Source organism: Carlito syrichta, unplaced genomic scaffold (genome assembly GCF_000164805.1).
Source record: "Carlito syrichta isolate Samal-C Ts95f unplaced genomic scaffold, Tarsius_syrichta-2.0.1 Scaffold309689, whole genome shotgun sequence".
In the NCBI taxonomy this organism is placed as follows: domain Eukaryota; kingdom Metazoa; phylum Chordata; class Mammalia; order Primates; family Tarsiidae; genus Carlito; species Carlito syrichta.
In genome coordinates, this window is record NW_007253785.1 from 492,852 (window position 1) to 498,984 (window position 6,133).

At 37.1% G+C, this 6,133-nt stretch overlaps 1 protein-coding gene across 1 annotated transcript in view; it reads left to right on the forward strand.

Annotated features, from left to right (window-relative positions):
- EPS8 (epidermal growth factor receptor pathway substrate 8) overlaps positions 1-6,133 on the forward strand; it is a 192,493-nt gene that overhangs the window by 172,689 nt on the left and 13,671 nt on the right. The window lies entirely within an intron of this gene.

Below are 6,133 nucleotides of genomic sequence, written 5' to 3' on the forward strand. Positions count from 1 at the left end.
TTTAAAATCATCCTGTGAATTAAAAGCACTTACTAAGTAAAATATTGTTTATTATTTGTTCTACTAGTATTAAATACTATTAAAGAATAGTCCTTTCTATTTGCATGGTACTTCATAGATTGCAAAGATTTTCACCTAGTCTCACATCATCTAAGTAATTCTGAGAAACAGAAAATTCCCTGCCCTCTCTAACTGTATGCATTTCTACTCATATTTCAATATATTATGATGATTGAATGCAGACTCGAGACAGACATACTGGAATTTGTATGGTGAAACAATACTTACTAGCCATGTGACCTTCAACAATGTCCTCGCTATACTTCAGAATCTGAAAAGTGAAGAAAAATAATAGTGCTGCTTCACAGGATAAGTGTAAGGATTTGAGGAGATCATGCATGTAAATCATTTAGTTCAGTGTTTTCAGCCAGGGGTAATTTTATCCTCCTCCTTCTCCCTCTGGGGACATTTGTATTTTCTGAAGACATTTTTGGTTGCCATAACTGGGGGATGCTACTGGTATCTAATAGGTAGAGGCTAGGGATGTTTAACACAGCCTCTAATGTACAGGGCAACTCCCTACATCATAATTATCTGGCCCAGAATGTCAGTGGTTCCAAGGTTGAAAAACCTTCACTGATTTTGACCAATGTATGATACTTTATAAGCAGTCAGTATATAATACAGTGAGTCCCCTACATACAAACAAGTTCCATTCTGAGAGAGGGTTTGCAAGTCCAATTTGTTCATAAGTCCAACAAAGCTAGCCTAGATATCCAACTAACACAAACAGCTATACAATACCAGCTATGTCACCACCGCTTTTATGCTTGCTCCCAGACATACTGGACCTAAAATAAAGATACTGTACTACTTACTATACTCTCTATAGTACTGTGCAGTAAACTACACAAAAGCACCACCACTTGTAGAGGATGCACACATGTGACAATGTATACCAGACACGTGAACACATGACTGGACATGAACTAATGTGATTGCACATTCGCATTATTGAAAGTTTGTAACTTGAAAGTTCATATATAGGGGACTTACCATAGTTGTTGTGGTGGTCACCGCTGTCATCATAATCATTATTATCATCAGTGTCATCATCATAACCTTCTTGCTTCACTTCCTCGTATTTGCTATTCCCAAATAGATGCACGATCACACTAGATAAATATGATCACCTGCCAATAATAGTCTCAGATTTACTCTCTAAAACTAGCTTTCTTGTGATTTAGAGAACTTAGTGTTTTCTTTTTTTTCTTTCTTTTTTTTTTTTTAAAGATATGGGGTACATATCACAGTTAGATATACAAATGTTCATTATGAAGTTACCCTTGTTGATGAGGTGTGTCCCTCCCTCTCCTGGCAGTTTCCCTAAACTTACATTCACAACCCCCTTCCCCTGGCAGTATCCCACTACTGCCAATCCCTTTCTTATAGTATTGTGAGAATTGTTCAAGGTCCGCTTATGAGTGAGAACATATGGTACTCTGTTCTTTGTTTCTGTGATAGATCACTGAGTATGATAGATTCTAAATCCATCTGAGTTGCTGTAGGGTTCATATGTTTGTCCTTATTTATGGCTGCATACTATTCCATTGTGTATATGTACCACTTTTTTTTTAATCCACTCTAGCTTTGATGGGCAGCATGGCTGGTTCCATGTTTTTGCTATTGTGGATAGAGCTGCAACAAACATGCATGTGCAGGTATTTTTTTTGTAGAATGATTCGAGTTCCTCTGGGTATATTCCCAATAGGGGGGTTGCTGGATATTATAGGTCAATTTCTAGTTCTTTCAGAAATTGCCACACTGTCTTCCAAAGAGGTTGCACTAGTTTTCATTCCCACCAGAAGTGTAGAAGTGTTCCCTTTCCTCAGCATCCTCACCAGCATCTGTTGTTGTTTGTTTTATTAATGATGGCCATTCTTACTGGGGTTAGGTGGTATCTCAGTGTGGTTTTTTTGCATTTCTCTGATGATGAGTGAGGCTGAGCACTTTTTCATGTGTCTGTTGGCTGCCCATATATCTTCTTTTGAGATATGTCTATTCATATCTTTTGCCAACTTTTTAATGGGGCTGTTTGCTTTTTTCCTTTCAGCACATTTGAGTTCCTTATAGACCCTAGATGTTAGGTCTTTGTTAAATATGCCATTGGCAAATATTTTTTTCCCATTCTGTGGGCTGTCTCCCTGCTCTCTTCATGGTTTCCTTTGCTTTGCAGAAGCTCATGATTTTGATGAGGTCCCACTTGTCTAATTTCTTATAGTGTAGACACTTAGGATTTTGATCAGGAATTGGTTGCCAGTTCCAATTTCCATAAGGGTGTCTCCTGTATTTTCTAAGATTCTTATAGTTTGATGTTTTACGTTTAGGTCTGATTCATTTAGAGTTAATTTTTGTGTATGGTGATAGGTAGGGATGCTGTTTCAATCTTCTGTATGTGATCAGCCAGTTTTTCCAGCACCATTTACTGAATAGGTTCTCCTCTCTCCCGTGGTTGTTGTTGGAGGCTTTGTCAAAGATGAGTTGGTTGAGAAATTGAGATTTTGTTTCTGGACCCTCTATCCTGTTCCTTTGGTCTATTACCTGTTCTTGTACCAATACCAGGCTGTTTTGATTACTGTAGCCTTATAGTAAAGTTTGACGTCTGGAAGTGTGATACCTCCTGTTTGTTTCTTTTGTTAAGGATTGTTTTGGCTATTTGTGTTTATGTTTCCATATGAATTTCTGTATTGTCATTTCCAGGTCTGAGAAGTGTGATGTTGCTAATTTAATGGGTATTGCATTGAGTCTGTATATTGCCTTTGGTAGGATGGACATCTTAATGATGTTGATTCTTCCCATCCATGAGCATGGAATATTTTTTCATTTGTTTGTGTCTTCTTGAATTTCTTTGAGAAGTGTTTTGTAGTTCTCATTGTAAAGGTCTTTCGCTTCTCTGGTTAGGAAGATGCCGAGGTACTTCATTTTTCTTGTGGCTATTGTGAATGGGATTGTGCTTTTTATTTGGTTGTCTGACTGTTTGTTGTTGGAGTATAAGAATGCAACTGTCTTTTGTACATTTATTTTGTACCCTGAGACTTTGCCAAAGTCCTTTATCAGTGCATGCAGGTTTGTGAAAGATTCTTTTGGATTTTCAAAGTATAGGAATCATATTATCAGCAAAGAGGGATAACTTGACTTCCTCTTTTCCTATTTGGACATCCCTGATTTCCTTCTCTTGTCTAATTGCCCTAGCTAGGATTTCCAACACAATGTTGAACGAGAGGGGTGACAGTGGGGAACTTTGTCAGTGGGGGTGACAGTGGGGAACCAGTTTTCAGGGGAAATGTTTCCAGTTTCTGTCCATTTAGCAATATGTTAACTGTGGGTTTATCGTAGATGGCACTATTTTGAGGTATGTTCCTTCTATACCTCAAACATACTTCTGTGTTTGAGGGTTTTTATCAAGAATGGATGCTAGATTTTATCAAAAGCTTTTTCTGCATCTAATGATATAATCATGTGGTTCGTGTTTTTACATCTGTTGATGTATTTAATTACATTTGTGGTCTTGCGAATGTTGAACCAGCCCTGAATTCTGGGGATGAAGCCTACTTGGTCATGGTGGATGATTTTTGAGATGTGATTTTGGATCTGATTTTCTAGAATCTTGAGGATTTTTGCATTTATGTTTATAGGGGATATTGGATATTGGCCTGTAGTTCTCTCTCTCTCTCTCTCTCTCTCTCTCTCTCTCTCTCTTGATCTTTACCCAGTTTGGTTATCAGTGTGATGTTCATTTCATAAAATGATGTTGGGAGAATTCCATCTTTCTCAATTGCCTGGAATACTTTCAGTAGGATTGGTATCAGCTCCTCCTTGTACGTTTTGTAGAATTCTGCTGGAAAGTCATCCGGTCCAGGGAGTTTTTTTGTAGTTGATTTTCGTTTGACAGAGTCAATTTCCTGGATTTTTATTGATCTATTTAGTGTCTCAGTGTCTTCTTGTTTCAAACTGGGGAGGTTGTATGATGTCAGAAAGTCCTCCATTTCATTTAGGTTATCAAATTTGTTTCCATATAGGTGTACATAGTAAGCTCTGATGATCTTTTGTATTTCTTTGGGGTCAGTTGTGATTTGATCTTTTGTATTTCTAATTGTATTTATTTGGGCTTTTTCTCTGTTTTTCTTGGTCATTCTGGCTAGAGGTTCATCAATCTTGTTAATTCTTTCAAAGAACCAGCTATTTGTTTTGTTGATGTTTTCTATGATATTTTTGTCTTCTCTGTCCCATATTTGGGCTCTTATTTTGGTGATTTGGATTCTTCTGCTAAAGTTAGGGTTTTGGTGGTCTTCTCTCTCTGCCTTCCTTGGGTGATTTGTTAGGCTCTCAACTTGGGATCTTTCCATTTTCTTGATTGTGCTCATAGAGATATAAATTCCCCTCTTAAAACTGATTTCATGGCATCCCAGAGGTTTTGGTAAGATGTTTCTTCATTTTCATTTGTTTATAGGAATCTTTTAATTTCTGCTTTGATTTCAGTGTTGACCTAGTAATTGTTCAGCATCATGCTGTAGTGTTGACCTAGTAATTGTTCAGCATCATGCTGTTTAGTGTCCATGTCTTTGTGGGCTTTGGGGGAATTTTGTTGGTGTTGATATTTATTTTTATTCCTTTGTGTTTTGAGAATGTACATAACAGTATTTCAGTATTATAGAGTTTGCTTATGCTTGATTTATGGTCAAAGATGTGATTGATCTTGGAGTACATTCCATGTTGTGAAGAGTAGAATGTATATTACATGGTAGTTTGGTGGAATATCTGTATATATCTATTAAGTCCAATTCGCCGAAAGTCAAGTTTAGATTCTGAATCTCCTTGTTGATTTTTGCCTTGATGATCTATCTAGGGCTGTTAGTGGAGATTTTCAAGTCCCTTGCTATTATAGTGTTAGAGTCAGTATCTTTTTTTAGTTTACTTAGTAGTTGCTTTATAAATGCTGATACTCCTATGTTGGGTGCATATATGTTTAGGATGAATATTTCTTGTTGATGGATTGAACTTTTATCATTATATAGTGTCTTTTTGTATCTTTTTAAATTTTTGATAGCTTAATGGTTGTTTTGTCTGATGTTAAGATTCCAACTCCTACCTTCTTTTGTGATCCATTTGCCTGGGAACTCATTTTCCATCCTTTAACTTTGAGTCTGTGTGCCTCCCTTGTGGTAAAATGAATTTCCTGGATGCAGCAAATAATTGGTTCATGGTTTCTTATCCAGTTTGCCGTTCTGTGTATTTTCAGTGGTGCATTTAGTCCATTCACATTCAGGTTGATTAATGAAATGTGATTGTTTATCCCTGTCATGAGGTTCTTACAAAGTTTTTTCTTTGCTTGTTTTCTTTTGGCTTTGGGGATGATGTATGTGTGTGTTTTCAAGTTTGTTGTACTGTATTCTCTGTTGATTCTGTGCTCTGCTGTTCTCTTGGGAAGTATGTGGTCATTCTTGTTTTTCTTTCTTCTGTGCTCAATACCTTTTTAAGTGTCTCCTGTAGAACTGGTCTGAAGTTGCATAATCTCTTAGGGATTGAATGTCTGGGAAGGATTTTAAGGAAATTCTTGGTTGAAATTGTTTATCTTTGAGGATTTTGAATATAGGGCCCCTTCTTGCTTGTGGTGTTTCTGCTGATAGGTCTGCTGCTATTCTGATTGGCTTTCCCTGGTGGGTAGTCTGACCTTTCTCTCTTGCTGCTTTTAGGATTTTTTCTTTTGTGCCTACTTTGTGTTGGTATATTACTATGTGTCTAGGTGTTGGTCCTCTCATTTGATTCTTGTGGGGGTTCTCTGTATCTCTTGTGTTTGGCTGATCACATCTCTGGAGAAATGGGGAACATTTTCTTGGGTTACTTCCTGGAATACTTGCTCCAAGGTGTTCTCCATTTCCCTTTCTTCTTCTGGGATACCAATCAGATGTAGGTTTGGTCTCTTGATATAAAGGCACATCTCTTTTATGCCATGTTCTTTCTTTCTGAGTCTTCTTTCTATGTCTTTTACAGATCAGGTTATTCCATGTTCTGGTCTTCAAGTTCTGACATTCTTTCTTCAGCTAGATTTTTTTTTTTTTTTTTGAGTTGGAGT